This window comes from Cygnus atratus, chromosome Z, assembly GCF_013377495.2.
Source record: "Cygnus atratus isolate AKBS03 ecotype Queensland, Australia chromosome Z, CAtr_DNAZoo_HiC_assembly, whole genome shotgun sequence".
Taxonomy (NCBI): domain Eukaryota; kingdom Metazoa; phylum Chordata; class Aves; order Anseriformes; family Anatidae; genus Cygnus; species Cygnus atratus.
Window position 1 is genome coordinate 51,233,836 of NC_066396.1, and position 21,821 is coordinate 51,255,656.

A 21,821-nucleotide genomic window follows, 5' to 3' on the forward strand; every position below is an offset into this window, starting at 1 on the left:
TTTATTTTGAGTCAGGGGAATAGAAATATGTGCTTCACATCAGGACTGAAATACACCTGCAAGTTAATAGGCAATGTAGCTTTTTTTGTTTATATATATTAAAAAAAAAAAAAAAAGTTATGGTACAAGATTCTGGAATAACAGTTTTAATAGTGGGGAAATTGTGAAAATATATATGAATGGATGTTGAGTACTGAGCATGCTGGCCCACAGATGTGCAGAAAATCCTGATTCATATTTGCATGTAAACATTTTCTGAAAGCTCTCCATCACATAATTCCATTCTCTTTAATTTCTTATTTCTGGTTAATTTCTCCCCAAAAATCTCAACCCAGCATTCCAATGGAAAACAAAATAGAAAAAAAAATCAAGCAAAAACATCAGAATTGAACTGGAGAAAAAATAAAGATGTGAAACTTTATATACGACAACTTCTATAAATAAAAAATACTGAAAGTTTCCACTTTCAAAAAAAGGAATGGGGAAAAAGACGGAACCTCTACTTCCATATCTAACAATTCATATGAAATGTGCACTTAAGTTTATTATTATTATTATTATTATTATTATTATTATTATTGTTATTTAACTGGTTGCTTTACTAGTGGTTAAACAGGTGTGGCTCAGAATAAAGTGAAAGACAGTTGTTGGCTTCGGCAAGCAGCCATTTTGTGTTAACAATGACAAGATTAACAGCAAGAGAATCAGAGGTGGAGCTTTTGAAAGCTTGTCAAATTTTTGTTTCACATAAGCAAAGCAATGTGTGGGTGGTAAAAAACCAACCCTTGCTATAGGCAAACTTGAGAAATTTAAACCTGGAGTTAAGAATTAGTTACCCACACTTTTTTTTTTTTTGTCATTTCTGTATTGTTGTGATTGACTAAACAAGAATCGGAGGCACATAATCCATTTGTGGATAAAGAATCTACTAGTGTCTTTAATCAACACCAAAGAAATCCCAAGATCTTACAAACTGGCTTGCACTGACTGTCTAAAAGTTCCTCTGCTTCTCTAATGCTGAACTCCCCTGATTTTGTCATCTGATCTGGAAGGTCATGAGATCATATGTGTTTGTGGCATCAATAGTACTTGTTTGTTCAAGCAGAATAAATACTACCATTGGGTTGTAGTATATTTTAATTAATTGTTGTAATATATAAAGGGAGTGCTAGAGGTTTTTACCAATGTTATGTTCCCTCAATAGACATACTGATGGTATTCTAATTATTTCCCAAACTGAAATTATATAGTGACCCATGGGATTGACATAATTACTCACAAGAATAACCTGATATCTCTAATGTCAGAGGATTATACTTTGCTTGAAACTGGAAGTAAGGAGCTTTGGGTGATTTTTATTTATTCTGAAATTAATGATCCAACTTTAGCTCGCTTTAGCCAAGTTCTTGTTTTGTTCCTTTATAGCTTTGGTAGAAGTTTTTAAAGAATTTAACTTTGATGTCTTTAGTTCAGTGGTAAATGCTGCCAACTCCTGAGAGCATGCTCAAATTCCTACACCTCAGTAATTACCTGGAAGTCAACAGCAATACCCATGTGTCTAAATCTTGGCAAGTTTCATTCCTGAGACACCTTAACAAGCCAAATGATTTTCTAAGCTGTCAAGGAATTGGTGGTTACAATACGCTTCTGCAAGACATCATTAAAAACAGAGACATTGTCCCTAAAGCCTTTTACCCCCTACTAAAAAAGTGTTTCTAAATGCAAAGTGACTGCAACATGGCAGCTGCTACAGCCAGAGCCGGGACCCAGGACTTCAGCTCTCTTCTCAGTGCCCTGCACCCAACACCTGAATAGTTAGTTACATGGGGATATGTGCACACAATAAAGAGTCAGGATAAACCTAAGGGTGCAACTGGACAACACAACTAAGCCAATGTAGCATCTGGCTGCCTCCAGAATGGCCAGACCTGCTGCCTATGCCTACTTGGCACATTAGGCTGATATGGCCAGGTTGTTTGAGCCAGCTGCAAAGTGTCTTGAAGCACCAGGCTGGCAGACCATGCACCCTACAGAAACAACAAGATTGTTTGCTGCCAGTGGCCCTCCTGAAGCTGTCCTGACAGCAGTTGCCCACAAGACAGGGAGAAAAGTGCAGGTGGGGGCAGGCAGGGCACAAAAGCACTCCTTAGAATACTATCAAACCTTCAGGTGCCTTTTTCTCCATCGATAAACCACACAAATATCCACAGGTGTACTTTTCACTCAGCCTGCTAAAATGTGCAAGCCAAATTGCATTGTTTGTTAACGGACAGTTAGAAAACACCCCTTTCTTTCCCTCCACCTGAGGCGGACTATTTGTCTTTCTGTATGGCATCCCTGCTTCTTAGCATGCAGCATATGTGCCAGGAAAAAGTACGCTCATCCAGGTCCAGTTCCAAGGGAGTAGAGCCAGCTTATTTAAATCAGAGGCATCATAATGCCTGTCCACAGCCCTGAGTACAACAGGCCTGAATTATCTTACACGTGGCATTTCCAGGTAGGATTTACCCAAGCTGTTACATGTTCAATACAGCAAAATGCTAATCAACACATGCAATTAATTACTGTCTATATGTAGGGCTTGAAGCCTTAATTAACATTCCTCTCTGATTAAATTATCGCTGATGATTCCAAGTCTCAGGTGAAACTGAGTGTCGGAAGTTTTTAGTGCTTGATCTTCCACCCCCCTATCTCCCAGGACTTCAAAGCAAACATAAGGTCCGTTTCCCAAATCCAATGGAGCTTTGCCATTCCCCTTTATTTCCCTGGCCATATTTCCTGCAGCAAAAATCCCGAACTTAGCAGTTTTGCCTGTTTCACTGTCCCTTGATGTCACCAGGTCTCTGCAGTTTAGTTTTATAAAAGGCTTAAGAAGCTAGTCATTTATTTTTCAGTGTTAGAATGTCACTGGTTTTATATTTGAGGTATTTCACAAACAAAGATGAGGAAAGACAACCTCTATAGCAACATATGACTAAAGCCACTCATTTGAGTGAACAATGTTCATTTTGAATTTTTGCTACCCTGTCACTCAAAGTAAATTTCTCTGCCTTAAAAGATCCTTTTGTTGTGTCATTTCCATCATTCATATCTCCTGTTTTACTTTTGTCATTTATCTCCTGTGTTTCACCATCTGAAAAAGTAACTGATTGTAAATCCATCAAAATTTATATTTGTAACTAAAAAGCTGTTTTCTCAAAAAAACAGTTTTATATAGCCAAAAATCTAACAGCACTCTGAACTCAGAAACTCACATGTTAGTACATTGCACTTTGCTAAAATCTAGACATTGCTTTTTAAAAATTAGGGTAGACAGAAACCTGCCCAACCATCTCATGTGATGAACAAATGTGTCCAAGTATTAGATGAAGTGCTTGGAAAACTACCAGGCTGAGATGATTAATAGCAAGGAAAGAGGTATTTACTTCTGAGTTCTCAGCCAAAGTTCTTGTTGCCTATAAGAGTAGAATGGTTGCTAGCTGACATCAACCTTTAGAGCCCAGGTGATTAATTTGTTTTATTAACTGTGTTGTCACCTCCTTCAAGGAGACTACCTTAGGGTCTAGCTGATCCTAATGGGCCCCTAACATCAAATTTTCAGAGATTCTAAAGTACTGGGAACATCTAGAGACTTCTCACTTTTATAAGGTCATATATGATGAAAAATATCTAATTTCAGCTACACAGGCTGAAAAAGTTTCCCATAACAAGTTTTGTTTTCTCTAAAATGAAGACAGTAACATATCCTTATCTCTTAGATGAAAATGCATGTTGAGAAATGTGCTTGGATACTTGGGGGGAATTTGTTACAGATATGCAAAAATCTTTGTATAAAAATATATGTTGATTTAGATTGTTATTTTAGTAAATTGTGTGTCATATGAAGAAAACTGATTTGGTCTAGGTAATAACTTCCTCTGATTTGCAACTTGCTAACATTTTTGAGATTTTGATTTTAGTCTTTGGAACAGTGAGAAATAAATATTTCAAAATCTTGTATATTTGCATGAGGTGGGGAGATGAATTTCCTTCTCATCTCCTTGGCTTATCTCTATCTTCATGTGAATTGTCATTCACCTTTTAGCTCATTTTTATATTGTATGCATTTAATTTTCACCTTTTCACGTAGTTCTCAACAGCTACATAGGCTTAATAAATTGCATCGTAGCTTACTACTACAGCTCTGTATCATAAAGAAAACAAGCATATAGGTACAGCATTATTAGTATCTTACATCAGAATGGGGGAAAATAACAACTGATTACAAAATTTGGCTGAAATACAAAACTATACTTCCAACTTGATACAGTGTCAGTGTATCTTACAATTGGGAAATAATTTTGTGAAGGGTATATTTTCTCAGAAGGTTTTTTGTTTTGTTTTGTTTTTCTGGGAAAATAAGAAAAATAACAAACAACAATGGATAGCTTTTGCTACCTTTGAAAAGATGTGTTACTAGGAAAAGCAGAAGACTAAACATGTTTTATCCACTAGCTTAAATCTGAATGAAGTATAAAAACTGCCTCCATGCAACCATCCCTCTATGCCTTCGAGTGAGCCATTTGGGGAACTTTTCATTGCTTACCTTCTGATTTGGCTCCAGGACAATACATACTGGTAGGCAAGCAGATGTGGCAGAGGGGAAGGGCTGTAAAGTAGATTCCCAAGGTAGAGGGAAAATGAATGAAAGAAATGAGCTGTTCCTTGTGAAATGTTGATGCTGTTTCGTGGTCCAAGTGTGCCAAAGAATTAAGATGTAAGGCATAGATGGAGGCATCCCCTCTTTTTCATCTGTGGCCTACCACAGAACCAGAAGCTACAGCTATTGCTACCTGTGGAACCTCAGCAAATAAAGACAGGTCTGGATCCTGCTGCCTCCAAAAGTGCTGGGCTGAAGACTGTCGAATTGACTTTCCTCATTTGGTTGGGCCTTGTTGCTGCTGTTAGCCTGTTGTTTGCAAGGGCTCTGTAGTTCCATCTCCCTGTTTTGGATAATGCCCATCTTTCAAGTTCTTTTGCCTGATTTCTGGCAGTGCACTTAGAGCTATTTGTGATGATTATTTAGCAATTTCTAGAGCAGAATGCAGTGAATCACCTTTTGTAGTAAATATTTCTTCAAGAGGCTTGGGGTGTAAAACAATACCTGCTTGACATGTTCTGGTTAAGCCTACCTGTTGCTAAAGTTGATTGATGAGTCGTCAAAGGACACGGATCCCTGCCCTTCCTTTACAAGCACTTCACACTTGATTCTTTTAGAGACTTAATAGTTGAGTCACTGTTATATTAAAGAGTCTCTGTAGCTAGAGACCTTGGCTCAGAGTGCTCATCAGACTTTAGCCAAAAGCATTTTACTATCTATCTCTGAGTATATGAATGTGAAATGTTCTTGCTTCATGCCCCACACAAGATCCCTGATCAATTCTGAGTGCAGCCAAAGTCAGGCACCAACTCTTCTAGTCAGAAGATGATTTATACTTGCTTAACAGAGAGCAATAGTTGGATTAGAGATGCATTGGACAAGTTCCTAATGAGGAAGCACCTCATAATCAGTGTCAAGAAGTCTCATACACACAACCAGTGGTTTAGGTGGATGACTGAAGGAACAAACTTTTTTTTTCTTTTTTTTTTTTCCAGTGACTGGTGGATAAGGTATTCAAATTTAAAATAAAATAAAATAAAATAAAAATATTAAAGGTGGTTAATGTAACCCTACATATCCTTCACCCACCTGTCTTGCACTGAGGGATGATCCCTCAGTTCACAGCTGGCAAATATAAGGCAGTCTTATGCCAAAGCCATCATGGGTCAGGTGCTCCCTAAAGGATAAGGTAAGACAAGACAAAAAAGGTGAACTCTGCTACTCCATTCTGTACTTGTTTTGATGAGGTTTTGGCTCAAAGGCAACACATTTTCGATGAATTGACCACTGAGGTGTGAGCTTTTTGCAGGGCAGGTATGTAGCAGTCAGGCTGAATCCCTTTAGTCCTACTGTTGCTCATTGGAAAACATTTTGGTTTGACAGCAACAAGCCCTGATGAGATGCCCAAAGACACCCATAAATGACTCTTTGCTTCGTAAATATTTTTGTTGGACACCATGATGCAGCGACATGACAGGTCCCATCTGTGATACAAACCTTGCCTGTACATGGGTAAGTATGAGCCTAATCCAAGTAATCCAGACCTTTAACACTGACTCAACCATTTCAAATTCATGCAATGTGCAAAAACAAGATAACCTACGTGTCGGACCGACCTACACAGAGCTTTCTGGAACTTCCCAGGTTCCAGCCCTGAAAAGTTAATTTCCTTTTGCCTCTTAAACCTCTATTCCATGTTAGGACATGATCCACATGCATATTACCTCTGTTTTACCTCTTTCTCTCTCTGTTCCTTTGCCATGTATCTCAGATATTCCCCAGTTTATTACCAGGAAACCAACAGGTGCTTGACAGATGGCAATTTGCCTGCTATTAATTGCTGGGAAACTGCTCACTCAGAGATCTTATCCGTTCATTTTCTACTCCTTATACTAATTGGCATTCCTGATTGGTGATAAGGAAGAAGAATAATTAGATATAGATGGAGCATTTTGACTGATGTAATCTACACAGCAAATACCTGTACAGCAACAATCACAACTGTGCAGAAGCTGTCAGGAAGATTTGCATAGAGTTTGTGTGTGGTGTTCAGAAAGACACAGAGCTCATGAATTACCATACACACTTGCAGAGCTAGCTGGGGTATCAGCACAAGCCAGAAGGTATCACTTTAGTAAGTGTTAATTAGCATTGCCAAAGTCCATTCTCCAGTGTCGATAGCCTTCAGGAACAGGCAGCCTCCAAAACCTTTTTAAGCAAATAGACCCATTAGCGGAGGCAACCAGAGCGATGCTAGCTGTGGCCAATCATTCCAAGGCTGAGCAGCACATGCTCGCACTTCCCACCACCCTCCTCCAAAAAGGGCAACCCCTGACACTGCTGATGCTATTTTTGCATGGTCTCAGTGCAGGCCCTGCAGGTGCTGGTCTCTGAAACGCGCACGCTCTGGGGTGTGCTCACAGACCCTGCCTGCCAAGGCCAGGCTCTGCAGGGTGGTGGTGTTTCAACTTGCAGCAACCGATTTCACCAGCTCTGGTGATCATCTGCTGTGCTAACATGAGTCAAGGGAGATCCCTACCAGGCAGGACAGCAGAAATGAACAACAGATGGGGCTGTTCAGGAAAAGGAATGTTTCTCAACAAGAGCCTTCAGAAATATTTATTTTATGAGTGAAGATTAATGTCCTTTAATTTGTTATAAAAAAAAATATTGAAATAATATTGCATTAGGTAACTGTTTCAGGCTTGTCTGCTGCAATAGATGTTTAATGAATAGCAATCTGGAATTAGTCTAGGCCAGATGAGAAAAATTTCCTGAATGCTGACCACTGAGATTTTAATGACAGAGGAAGTAGCATGTATTTTGCTGGGTTTGTGTGTTTGCAAAGGACGTGCAACATGCTGTTATGGTAACAGCAATGAGATAGTAGAATTCCCTCCTGGCCTACAGGTTCAGAGATCTCTGTAAATGCTGTCTCAGGTTTGCTAATACTCATTTACACTTTCAAAATATTGTCTTTTCTGTATGTTCACACCCTTTTTGTTTTGTCTTTCTGTGACTCTCACTGAGCAACATTGCTGACAAGAGCATTGACCCAATGGCAAATTCAAAGCCAGTTAGGTGGAGTTTCAGCAAAACACCAGGTTCCAGCCCACATCCAGGAATACTCTCCTGAGAAGGTGAGTTCTGAGAACCTGTTTCAGCTCATTTTGAAATAGAAATATATCATGTGAATAATCACATAATCATATTCCCCTCACAGCAGCTCATATGGTACTTGCTAGATATTAAGTATCGGGACACGTATACAAATAAATTACAAACCCAAATAGAAAAGAGTTGTTTGGATGAAATACATGACCATTTTAAAGTGAATGAAAGAACAGGGTTCCTCCAACCATCACTCTCTGAAAAAGTACTCACCAGGGACAGGAAAGAAACCACCACCTTCTTTCTTTAAATCTTTTCCCTTCTCCACCACTTTGCAGCCTTGTATCTGACATCAGAAACATATCCTGCTGCAGTTTCTCCACAGATGAGAGAATAGTTGCACTTTGTAGCCTCTCTGTTTGCCAAAACGATCAGATAGTATATTCGTAGGCTGCTATAATCAGCTACAGCAAGCAACTAACTTTTCTTGGAGCAATTGAACCTAACAGCGCAGGAGAATTTGCCTTCTGTGGTTCCTCCTTTACTTCTTTTTAATTTTCTTTATTTGCTTCCCTTTATTATTATTATATTTTAATTAAACTATATTCTATAGGTTGGGGGGAGAGAGAGAGAGAGAGAAAGAGAGAGAGAGACTGCTCCCTCTTTCTACAAAACTGATGTATTTATAAGGATGACAATTTGATAAAAAATGCCCCTACTTCGCTACTTCTTGAGACTTCACACTACAGAAGTCTCTGGGTCTTCAGCCTGTGAAAGAATCCTTATGTGACAAGAACCTTTCTACTCGATAAATCCTAGCTTTAGGTAGTATTTCACAAGTGGTAACCTCTTGAGGACTCTCAGACATTATGATAGAGGTTACTTGACACCTACCACAAAACAAGGCAGAACTGTTTTAAGAAGATAAAGTAGCCCACCAGCTAACGAGGGCCTATGTTTGTGTGTGGTCCTGTGTTAAGGAATAATTGAAGGTCTGAACATCATGAAGCACTTTACTGTGCAGGTGGCTGAGCACTGGCACAGGTGGCCCAGAGAGGTGTTGGAATCTCCCTCCTTGGATGTCTTCAAAAGCCATCTAGGCATGGTCCTGGACACATGGTTCTAGGTGGCTGTGCTTGAGCAGGCACATTGGACCAGATAACCTCCAGACATCCTTTCCAATCTCAGCAATTCAGTGATTTTGTGATTCTGTCTGGGCCTTGGTATCTTTATCGATTTAACACTGAAAATAAGTGGAAAAGAAATTCACAGTGAAGCAGTGAGATGTAGAGATATGCAGTTCCTTTCAGATGAAATAAATACATTTGCTTAATTTCTTGGAACATCTCTGTTTGGTACTGCAATTTTCTATCTCCTCCTCGTATATTTAGCATTCATCCTTGCTACTTCTGCAGGTATGTTTGCACTGGAGAGGAATAATTACTGGAGATCCTGAGAGATTCATTCCCCCTGAAGTTGAGAGTCCTTCTGTATTTGAAGCTTCCCATCTAAGTGCTTTACCATCCCTTCACTTGGACTCCTTAACCCAGGTCTTCCTAAGCTGCTTGGTCTGTGCCCTCTCCAAAGCTAAAGGAACTACAAAAAAAAAAAAAATCCTCCAGGCAAACATTCGCACTTGGCCTTTCTGAATTCCTTCTTGCCTATATGAATGAGAAAGTCACAGAAATTAAACAGCTTTTAGTCTGCTATCCAGAAGGTTTCTGCCATCCTGCTTAGGGACCTGCCCTCTGTTCCAGGACACGTGCTACATGGTTTGCTCTTCTGACGTTGTCAGCAGGTCCTCTGGGCAAGTCAGTTTGTTCCCTTCCTGCTTGTTCTTTATTGACCTCGCTTATTCTTCGGAAAAGAAAATGCTATCAATCCCTTTATGTTCTGTAAGCAATAGTTTGGGGACTTGATTTTATTCCAGACCTCAAACCGCAGCAAAATCTAGACATTAACAGTGCCCAAGACTGTATGGAGTAAAAACTGATATATACCCCCATATTTACTATTCAGACAGGCAGTGTTTCGGGGTTTGTTTTTTCTCCAACCAGGTTCAGCCTTTAACTAAAACAGAGTTTTCAAAGTGTCTGGCTCCTGGCCTAATGTTAGTCCAGGGGAAATGAGACGATCACAGTGGTAATAATATGTATGTTGGACTCTTAGTCAGATGTGGTTGTTTTATTCTTAGCTTATCTGTGCATATGGGATTTCAAAAGAGGAGAAAGTAGTGTGGTAACAATTTGCTTGAAAAGGCCACTGTTTTTTCAGTCTGAAGGTTTAAGGGGGTTGTTCAATATTCATCCAGATGTTAAAAAAATAAAATAAAAAAAAAGCCAGCGAGTGTAATATTAATCAGCTCTGACTAGATGTTGCATTGCTGGGGTAGCCAGGCATGTGCTTGAGTTGTCAGGTTCATTTTTCTTTCAATTTCCTTTGATTGTATCAGTCGGGACTGGTTCACATTACAGCTGTGCTGGCAGTGGCAGGCTTTTCAGGGAAGTCCTCCTATCTTCATGACTCAATGGCTGCGAAATGGATGTAACTGCCTGATTAGAAGTGTCCCGTGCCTTTTGCAGACCTTGCTGGTCCCTTCCCTAGCCATTCTGCCATGCCGTGGTGTGGGACTGGGCTGGGACAATGTGCACCAACAGTGTAATGAGCTGCAGACCTGCTCCCCCTTCACAGCTTGTTCTGAGGGAGGATCAGCTGTGTTCAAAGGAAAAGAAAAATAGGATCCTTCTGTGATCATGATACTTCAGATTCAATTCTGGGTCCTGATGATGTGATTAAAGCACAGAGTAACTTACCTGTGTGAACTCAACATAAGCTTTTTGTTTTTCAGGAACCTTAGTTTCTCAACTTGAATTTCTGAAAGACTTTGAAACAGAAGGCAAGAGTAACTCTGACTGCTAAAATATGACTGTCAAGATACAATGATTCACTCCTCTATGCCAATCGTTTTATTTTCAGCAATGACAATACATAAAATTAAGAGAAATTACCAAAACTTCTTTTAATTTCCCTGATCAATATATTTAGTTTTTCAAGATTTATTTTTTATCTTTTATTTTTTTTTAATTCCCAAGAAGTTCAGTTTTGCGTTGCTCATATGCCTTGGATGTTGATTCTCCATTTATACTCATGCAGATAAACTTTACAGTTGTAAACATGTATGGAAGTTTTTGTAAGGTCACACCTAAGCCTGAGTGAAGCTGATAATGCTAGAAGAAGATCCTGTTGACATTCTGTTTTTCACCTCAGCTAATTTCTTTTTCATGGATAGTATTGGTTTCTAGAAATATTTAATTCTCAGTCTTAGAAAAAGTATTTCATATCTGGATTGTACTTCAATATTTTGTGATTACATTTCTAAAAGGACTATTATTGTCAACATTCAGTTACATGTATATATGTATATATATTAAACTAGGATCTTCCTAAATTAAAACTCCAGAAAACAAATTTTTGAGTATGTTCGTTATCCTACTACTTTTTCTCAAAACAGCAGATCTTAACTGGAATAGAAATTGTCACTTTGCAAAGACCTCTGCTAACTGCTAACTTTACTTGCTAAAATATTGCTGACATGGAAATACAAAACACATTGAGTGTGTTTTGACTGTGTGAAAATTACACTGGGAAAAAAAAAAAAAAGTCTTGATTTTCTCCATATTGTGGTTTCATGGATACCTGTACAAATTGCTGGACACAGAAAATCTTATCCTTAAGATTCGGTTTATATCCTATAGAGAGAGGCAATGCCACCAGCCATGACTGGTTGATCACAATGGAGGGGAAAAACTTGCATTTTATGTTGTAAAATAATCCTGCTGTAAGGAAGAAAAGTATTGGAAGTGGTTTTGGAGTCTTTATAACAAACAATTCGTAAATAGATGACAGGTTTGAGAAAACTATGATGTCCTCTGGGATTTTACAAAGACAAAGGACAAGGTCAAATTCTGCTGCTGCTCACTTCTGCTTGTGGTGCTTTGCAAGCCTTGAGCATCTGAAATTCTGAATAGCAACAGCAGTCTGTCTGAGATGGGCATCAACAGATCTGCTGCACCACAGTCCTGTTGGGAATATTTTAATTTCTTTGGCTTAGGGAGGCCTCAGGTGTAAGCAAAAAACCTCAGCCTTGAAAAGGGAGACACTAAGTAATGTTGGGAATCTCCCCCTTTGGCATCATCCTTAAGGAATCTGTCTATGACCTAACATAGACTAAGAGTGATGAAAGCTCATTTGATCACACAGCTAATGAATAATGAAAAAGTTTTTTTTTTTTTTTACCTTTATGCATACAGCAAAACCACATCCCCAGTTCAGTGTTAGAAACAGTAGTAGCTTCATTTTTCCTTTTAGTGTACAGGATTATGTTCTGGCCTACTCAGTGAAGAACCTATGATTTAAATGCAAATGAGTACAATATAAAGGAGAATATAATATGGTGGACCAAATCCAGTGTGTGAAGTTTACTATATTTATATACGCATGTAAGTATATGTTTCATACACATATTTTATAAATATATCCTTCTTTCTCTATTCTGGCAAAACTTTTCAAATCTTTTTCTCCAAGTGTGTTAAATTTTGCTCACATAACAGCAAGTGTGAGGCTTAATAGACTTTATACCACAAAGAACCTTGGAATTAAATTAGGTAGGATTATTCCTTACAAACAAATAATAAAGTTCAACCTTTGTTCAAAACACAACTTTGAGCTCACAGATAAACTAATTTCAGCTAATCTAACTGTTCTCTGTGCTTTGCTGATTTTTGCAGTGAAAAATACTCAGAGAAATATATTTTCTTCTATCTAGCAATCAAGAAAGAAGATGATTGTATCTGTTTATAAGCTCTATGGATATCTCATTTTTCAGGCTGAATCTAGTTTTTGTGGTTGTGCAATTTAACTAATTGAGTACTAGTCCCTTGAATAGACTGAGAGTCTTCTGAAACTTTATCTTCTGTTCCAGTAGTTACTAAACCTGTCACAACAACATAACTAAGTTATACTATAGATGGTTACATTCAGGCAGTAAAAACATTGAATTGAAACCCATTAACAAAAAGCACACCCCCTCTCCCCCCCTTTTTTTCCCCTATAGTCTCTGTTAAATCCCTGTCAAGAAAGCAGCATCTCATCTGTACTACTACCACAGATTCACTTTAGCGTTTGGACAAATACTTTCAACCTACGCCCAGATTTTGGATCTCATACCTAACTTAGTATTTGTCACTCATGACATATAACTGAGCATGTGGGCATGGTTCAAATGGCTGTTTCCTCAGTGTACTGGATGATTATCCATTTTCCTTCCCTTTGCAGAATTAAGAAAATGTTTTAAAAGGTATTAACAGATGAGAAACATTTTTTTAAGGTTGTGAAGAATATCCATTCATTTGCTCTAACAGCAGGAAAAAGAGGATAGAACAAGACTGTGTGTGACAGCTAACCAAACTGGGGACTTCAATGAAAAATGTGTAAGTGCCTTAAGCCTTTTTTAATTTCATCACCATCAAGTGCTGCCTCAGTCACGAAAATCTCAGCTCACTCTGGAGATAAAGGAGATCTCAAAACATATAGTAAACTGTGTGGGCTTTCAGCTTGGAAGTAGACACAGGTTCTGTCCTTTGAGCTGTGTAGATCAGGAATTTTCCTCAACCAGGAGATACCCTTGTTCTGAGCATTGCTTTGATCCCAAATCACGGGAAAAAAAGTCAGGAGGAAGTGTTTTGCCTTTCTACTTTTCATTTCCTAACCTGGCCAGAGCCAGGAAGTGCAGAGATAAGCTTAGTGACAAAGACTGCTTTAATAAGCTTGCAAAAGTTGCTCCCTTCCTTTGAGGAGCTTTTCTCCCGCTCTGTCTTTTTTTCTCATTCTCTATGCCATCTGGCAAGCTAGTCTCTCTCCCCAAGGGCCCATTAGGCTTTGCAATACCTGAAATGCATCAAACTTGGCCAGCTCATGTAGATATCTGATGATATAAATTCTATGTGCTGAAATAAGTGGAGAAGAGATTTCCAATTTGAGGCTAAGCAGTATAAGATTATGAAAAAAGAAAACACATTCACTGGCAAGGATGAAGTGACTGTGACATAGGAAAGGAATGAGGCGTTCTAGCTGTCCAGTTTTGTTCTGTTTACCATAATGATAATATCCGGACAGAACTTAGCATTATTGAGAGCTTTGGCATGATTTATCAAGTGACCACAATCTGAACAATGTCTTTTCTTATTGCTGTAATGACATTGCAAATTCATAATGTCTGTGATTCGTTATCAGATGGGTGGATCTGGAAGTTTCTAAGGCTTCTGCTATCTACGATTAACTTTCCCCATCGCAACAATCTAAATCCTCCCAAAACACAAACAGTTTTGCACTTAATTAAATTCAAGCCCTCGAGTTTACAGACACACTGTTCTGTATAATGCTGAGCCCAAACGTAACTGCAGGGCTGGATCTGAGCCACTGGTTCTTCACCTAGAAACTCTCCGACTCACAGCGAAGGAGCCCAGAGCATGACCGTTCTGGCCAGCGCACAACTATGTTCATCTGGAACGCGGCTGCAATGCCTCCCAAGAGCTGTCCCCAGCCTCCTCCTACTTCCACCTCCCCACAGTGCTGTGCTGCGGGCTGGGACCAGCACTTCCGTGCTGCAATCTGCTGGCAGGGGCAGAAAGGTGCCACTCAGTGCTGGGTCTAAAACACAGCTGGGAGAGGGGAGCACAGCTGGGGAGCCCAGCCCTGCCAGGGAGTGGCAGGCATGAGGGAAATACCGAGGCCAGTTGGGTATGACGACAGGAACAAGGACAGAATTCGTTGTTATTTATTGAACAAACACTTCATTTTGGCCAAGAAGCTCCTGAAAAAATGACACCTCACCCCACCAAAAAACAAACAAAAAAAGGAAATAAAATTTCCGTGTCTGGGGTTATGATTTTGATGTTGTTTCTAAAAGGAGAAAGGGGAAGGAAAAAAAAAAAGGAAAAAAAATATTTTTAAACAAACAGTGTTCAATCTGTAAACTAAAATGAAACCATATCTCAGGAGACTGTTTTAGCAGGATTTCTCTTCTAGTCCTGTTAGTTATTAATCTTCGCACTACAGTTATTTACCTGCCGTCACAAATCAGATAATCACAATATTTCCTAATAGCAAGAAATGAAGTCTAAGGCCCCACCTAATCCAGACAGGTGATGTCACTAGATTTGGTAATCTCAGGCTGTCATCTACCATCCATCTCATAATTCAATTACCATGCCTATTACTTTGTCAACCACACTTATGCAACGTATATCAAAACCTACTTGGAAAACAGAACTTGTATGTGATTCACAGCTGGAGTGTAGAAAATTGTGTGTGTTTGGGGTGTGGAGAAGAGGAGGCAGAATATAAACAGGGTAGAGAGAAGCAGGATGGGACTGTGGGCTTGGGTTCCAGCAAGGCTCTAAAGGTTCTCTCTGTCAGGGAACTTGGGCATGCATTTCTGCCAAGTGCACATAAGCTGGTTGTTACAGGACTGAGATGCAAATGCTTACACTGAAATCCCAAATTTAATTATGATACAAATCTTGTCAGAAGAAACTGAAATTAATCCATTCTCCTCTCTGACTGTCATTTCAGGTTTTTTACATGCTCAGGGAATCCACATTGCATCTGCTTAAATTAAATTAATTCCTCTTCTTGCCTCCCACCCCTCTTTAAAAAAAAAAAAAAAAAGAGAGAGAGAGATAAAATATATTCTTTTATATACTATCTTTTGGTTTAAGAAAGGCTACATGCTAAAATACAACTTTGTGGCCCTTATTAAGTCCTTCTCTTGTGCAATTGTAGGACGCAAGGGATCCCAACCAGAGAAAGAGGCTGAAAACACAAAAGCAATATGAACTATTCAGTTGGGGTTTGTGAGTGAGGTAGAAGGCACAAATATTGCAGTCATGGGAAACAGGTTGATGAACATAATATCAGTTACTTAAAGGTACCAAATTTCACAAAAATAAGGAATAATAATAATTAGCCTCAGTACAGTGATGTATGTCATAACATAGGGCAAAACAAATAACACTAACAATGCATCTGAATGTCTCATGTCTCTAAACCCATTGCTAAGCAGGAGACTGAAAAGTGAGCAGCAGTCATTCCTAAATCTTCAGTTTTGAGCAAGTTCTGCTCCTCACAAAGCTGGTAGAAGCTGACCATCAGCTAACTCTCCCTTATGTAAGGACCAGAACCCTGGGCTTCCTGCACTGCACACTTCTTGGAAATTTGCACAAAGTTACTAGGTGACTGGCCTGAAAGCACTGAATTCCTATTATGTTCAGTATTACAGCCTAAGAGTTGCATATTCCTGGTTCTGTATCAAAACTTTAGCCCCATTGTTTTTTATGGAAATTCTAAAGTGAAGAAAATGTGAACCACTATCCAGCAATAAATCAGGCTAGATTTATATATTTCAGAATATTACTGTCTAAAAAATCTTTATCTCCAGCCAAAATTGTAATGATTTCTGTTTTACACTCATCAATAAAGCTGACTTGAACTTTCTAGCAAAGAAAGATTTCTTAACACTGTTCTTATGCTGTACTCTATAGGAAATAATATTAGAAACATAGAATATGGCTTAATTTCCAGCAGACATAAAAAAGCTAATTTTTATTTTGAACAATGGAATAATGATCTGTTAATAAATGATTGCTCCCACTGATGGCCACCAATGCCAAGCAGAGGTGGGCTGGGCGATTCAGAGATCCTTGCCTGCCTTTGCAGCTGTATGTCTTTGAGCGGGTCAGTTTATCCAGAAACATTTGTAAACTGGCAGGTTATTGTGCTCCATGGAAAGCCTGACTTTATGTGAAAGAGCTTGTGAGTGCTGGTGGCCTGAAAGCACAAGGTCAGCTTGTGTCTCAGCACTTGAGAAATCTGGCATCAAGGTATCTTGCAAAGAAAATCTATTGCTCTGAATCAGAATGACTTTCTTAGCACGTGAAATCTGGTAGATACCTATATATGTTGAAATTATTTCACTGTTTGTGAAACAAGCTTCACTGCATGACAAAACACTTCCTTATAGTAGATAGCTGTTGCCTTAACCACAAAAATGAGTGTAGGTTCAGCTGAGATAAAAATCCATCATTTCATATGTTTATTCACAGGTTTCAAACAGTTCAAACCTGGGTTTTCTGCCAGTACCTTTGGATCTGTACCTCTAGAACATCATAAAACTTGGTAGAGATAAGAAGGGGGAAAAAAAGAAGCAGAACTTCTGCCGAAGTTTGGGGAAATGCAGTAACAGAATCACATTTTTATGCACTCAGAACTAACCTCATGCTGATTGCTGTGATTCCTTCACTTTTGGTAAAATTTCACTAGTTCTAAACAGATGAAATTCCATAAAACTGATATTTATTGCTAATGCATGAAATGAAATACCATCCAAAAGCAAGCAAACAAACAACAGTGGTGTACTGATATTTCATTTTTATTCTGACTTAATAAATGTTATGTGTATTCTTGTGGTATTTGTATTATAAGCCTCCTTTAGAAAGAGTTAGACAAAGAAGAGGGGAAGACCACAGAAGAATACTTCTCTTCAACAGTATACTACTGAAATAATAATTGTAATACATTCCACAGATATGATTATTGTACCTGCACGGTTAAATTTTGACATTTTCAGAAAGGAGAAGGAATGCACACAAAATATCTGGCTGGGCAGTTCATTATTCTGGCATTGAAAGTATCTGGAATAACCTGAATTCTACAGGCAAGTAATTTATTTTATTTTATTTTACTTTACTTTATTTTATTTTATTTTACTTTACTTTATTTTATTTTACTTTATTTTACTTTATTTTACTTTATTTTTTAAAAAGAAAAGGAATCAAAGAAAAGAAACCCAGCTTTAGAGATGTTGACTTTGCATCCAGGACCACAGAATCAGATTTAAAATCCATTTGACAACAGCACAATTTCTGTTATTTTTATGGAGACATGCAGAACGTCCCGTTTCTTAAAATGTAATCCTGCATATTTCAGAGAACCAATGCATGGATGAGACTGGAAGGAACCTCTGGGGGTCATGTGGGGCAGAGGTTAAGGTGAAGCAGACTGCTCAGGGCTGTGTCCAGTCAGTGTTTGAATATCTCCACAGAGATGCCACCATCTCTCTGGGAAGCCTGGTCTGATGTCTGACTGGTTGGTCAGTGTTTCTTATGTTTAACTGGGATTTTCTGTATTTTGGTGTGTCCATTCCCTCTTATCCTGTTACTGGACATCATCTGCATCCATCTTCCTTACACCCTCCCATCACCTGTGCACATCAACACATGTATTAGTTTACATGTATCTCCCACTAAAATGCAAAATATCTCATTGTTTCTGCTTCAATAAACCTCCATCAAATAAAGGATATTTTAAGCTTTGGTAAGTGCACTCAGTGAAGTAACACAAAACCAGATGTCTTTTATCATCCTATTTCTGGCAAAGTCTTTCGCACTAGGGATTTTATCTCATGCACTATGAAAAGTGTCATGCACATGTTAGAATACCCCTGTGGATTGGTTTATGTGGGTATAGCTGGCTGCCAATTCAAACAGCGTATGACAGAAATGGAGAGGTATTTTTCATAGGAATGATAAAGAATGTTCTGTGACAGTTCATCTGAATTGACTCCAGTGAGACATTCCCACTCTGAGTTAACTGGAAATTAAAAAGTCATGTAATTATATTGGGGAAAAAAAAAAAAAAAAAAAAAAGATTCTCTAGGACCTCTAAAGCACAGTTCTGGCAGAGGATTTGTTTTTATGAGCCCTAAGCTCTGTCCCATCCTTCCCCACCCCCACCCCCTTTTTAAATTCACCTTGTTGCTGTTTCCTCCTCACAGAAAGAGAGAGGGGAAAAAAAAAAAAGGGGGGGGGGGTGGGAAGGAAAGTTTTTCCTTCCTTTCCATGTCTTGCTGTTTATTTTTTTTCCTAAGAGGTCTCCTACTCAGAAACCCTGATTCAAACCTAACAAAATTGAACATACAGAGAACAAAATGAGCAGTTCAGTTCTAACATCACAGACCATCTCTTTGCTTGTCTTGCCCAGAGGTAAGATCAACAATAGCAAAGAAAATAGTTGTTTTCTTACCTTGATCTTCAGGATCTCCAATATTTGAGAAACTGTAGTTTATTCCTGTGTTTAACTAGAAAGTCTTTGGTAGCAATGAAACTAATACTTTGCCTTGTGCATATAATCCCATACAATTTTTCCTTTCGACGGAATTGTGCAGTAAGCCATCCCACTAACAGTCTTTGGGTTAGGTCCATAGCTACTGACTGAAATGCTTAATTTTATCTGCACCAGCTATCTCTGGAAAAGGCTGTGTCTAAGTCCCATGGCTCTTCTTTGCTCCTTCTTTGCTCTACAACTCTGAGTAGACCATGTGCACTGCCCCTAAAAAATCTGATGCTTCTATTATTTTTAACTGTGAATCTTGCAGTACAGATTTGTAAAGTTGCAGGTGGAAAGTTTCTGGCCTGTGACTGAGGCTAATGATTTGAATGAAGGAGCAAAAACAGAACACCTCCCATACTCAACTTTCTTCTCTTCTCTAAACTGTACTGTCACAAATTGTATTTGTCTTCACTATCTGCACGTCTTCATAATCCAGACTTAGCAACATAAGCCAGACTTAGCAACACTACTTTCCTCCCAGCCTGGATGCCAAAGCTGTGCTTAGCTGTTGGCATCACAAAGATGTGTTGACTCCAGTATGGCTAAACAGCCAAAAGATGCGGGTTTAAAACAGCAGTTCTCAGACTTTTGGCACCACAAACCACTGACAACTGGTAGGATGCTCACTGACTACTCCTTGTACAGTCTAATATTAATTGAAAGCCCTAACAAGCCGTTATGGTCCTGATGACTATGGCCATGGATGCCAATGACAGTCTGCAGACCACAAGCGTATAAATTAAAATGAGAAGAATCTCAGGCTTAATTGCCACTTCTGTGTTTCATCTGATTTTATATCCACATTATGCAAAACATCCAACAAATAGCATTTGCAGCTCCCAGCCAAGCTCAGTTCAGTTTAAAACAAGCCCGTGTTTGCTCAGAATGGACCTGCTTTAAACATACTTGCACAATAGTTTGATTCTTTTTTTTTGTTTATTTTGTTTTGTTTTAGTTAGTGGGTTTTATTGAGAACATATTTCCATAGCTCAAAACAGAAAGTAAGCCCAAGAGACAATTTTCTTATTCCAGCTTTTGCAGAAGATATTGCGATGAAAATCATGCATTTCACAAATGAAATTGAAAAAAAAACCACACTCACAGGATTTGTATTGTTTTCAGTGAAGCATCTGCAGTTATACAGAACAAATCACCACATATTAGAGGTATAACCTTCACTAAACATTTAAGATCTCTTTGTAAAATCAGCTAAGAAGCCTAATAAGCTTTTTTTATTTTTTTTAATGTGAATGGGTTTTTGATAAAAAATAACATTTGATATTATACTGTAGATAGTAGTGCATGTTTTTCCTGGTTCAGGCTTGAAAACATGTATGTTTCAAGAAGAATCAACACTTCTGTTGTTTTAATATCTCCTATTTTGTTTTCTTCTTCTCCAGTAATGGAGAAATTACATCTGATTAAAGAAAAAACTTGTATGAGATTTTCAAAAGCATTCACTTTGAACATGCTCTCTTTTCTCAGAGTAGTTAAAGTATTCTGGAAAGGTATCAGTTGAAGCAGAACTAGGATATTTATGTTTGCTTCTGAAAATTTCCTGCAGAAGGAAACATTGCCTTTTCAGATCCTCTCGCACAACACAAAACCGATGCTTCCCAATTTTGTCCATATTTTGAGAATGTCCCAATAGTGATAAAAACTACTATTTCTCCAGGACTAGTAACCACACTCTTTCAAAATAACGCAATTCTGCTTGGCAGTTCTCCTCCTTTGATGCCACTGCACCAGCCTGGATCTGTGGGAGATTTTTAGGTGCAAGGATTTTGGCAAAAGAAGGTGAAAATTTCATTTCTGGGTGCATACAGTGTGAAGAGGTGTGTTTAACAGCAGGCATGAACTTACTGGTACTTAGAAAACCATCCTCCTTTGTGGCATGAAAAGCTAAGCACTCAGTTCACTCAGTTCCAATCTGTGTAAGGTTACAGGTTACCACTACAGTATGGATACACTCATGTGAATTGTTTTCATGTCACCCAGGCTGCTGTTTCTGATGGGGTGAAATAATTCATGAAAATGTCTGGACACTGTGTCTAAAATTGTGTCTGAAAGAGTCTAAAATTGAGCATTTGAATTCTTTCTGATTTTAAATTTGAGGAGCTTTTTTCTTCCATGAGACTTAAATATATATAGAATTATCAGACAAAAAAAGTAAATGTTAGGTGTGGGTGGAAGAGTTTGTTTCTTCTGAAATAAATGCCAATCAAATACCTTTCATAACTGAGACAGAATAAATTTAGAGGAATGACAATCCAATTATCTGAGACATTAGATGGTCTTAATGAACTAGAAAAAAAATAATTCTTTATCTTAAAGAACAGTAAATATTTTACCTAGGCGTAGTCAACTTTGTTACTGTTGATAATATGTAGTTTCCTTTTCACAATGCCTCTACAACACTGTGCAATGGTCCATGGAGAATATCCAGTCCACTATTTGTGATTACCATTGCAAGAATCAAATTTGGCACTGAAAGGAGAGCAGTCAGAAAGTAAGGAAAAAAAAATGCACCTGTATTCCTTAGCTTCCATCCAATGGTATTATTTCCTGCAGTTCTTTCAAATTATTCTAAATTATCTTTAGATCATCCATGCTTCCCTGCTCTCTGTCACTGCATATTGCATCCCACACAAACATACCTACCCTTTACTTTGGCTGAGCAAAGTCACTTTGGTCCTCAGGAAATAAAACTATTTCATGCTTCTCAGCTGGAAAGGCCCTAACACCGTCAGCATCTGAAGTTTCTACAGTGTTGTGGACTGATTAACTATCACATAATGTAGCAATCATACACAAAAGAGCAAATACATGCGTTTTCCCTCTAAAG